Here is a 209-nt window from a genome sequence, read left to right as displayed (position 1 = left end):
CATTCTCTCTCTCTCCTGCAAAGGGCTTGACACAGCAAACAAAGAGGGTACAAGGCATGAGAAAGAACAGAGGGTCAGTGGAAGAGAAGGGAGAGAGAATAGACAGGGGACAGTGGGTGAAGGGGGAGCAAAAGACTGGGGGTATAGTGAGATGGAGGGGATAGAGGGTAGGGCAGAGAGAGATAAACACACTGGGAAACAGAGGGTGA

Source organism: Chiloscyllium plagiosum, chromosome 44 (genome assembly GCF_004010195.1).
Source record: "Chiloscyllium plagiosum isolate BGI_BamShark_2017 chromosome 44, ASM401019v2, whole genome shotgun sequence".
Taxonomy (NCBI): Eukaryota; Metazoa; Chordata; class Chondrichthyes; order Orectolobiformes; family Hemiscylliidae; genus Chiloscyllium; species Chiloscyllium plagiosum.
The sequence above is the reverse complement of the archived record's forward strand: the minus strand, read 5'-3'. Positions refer to the sequence as shown.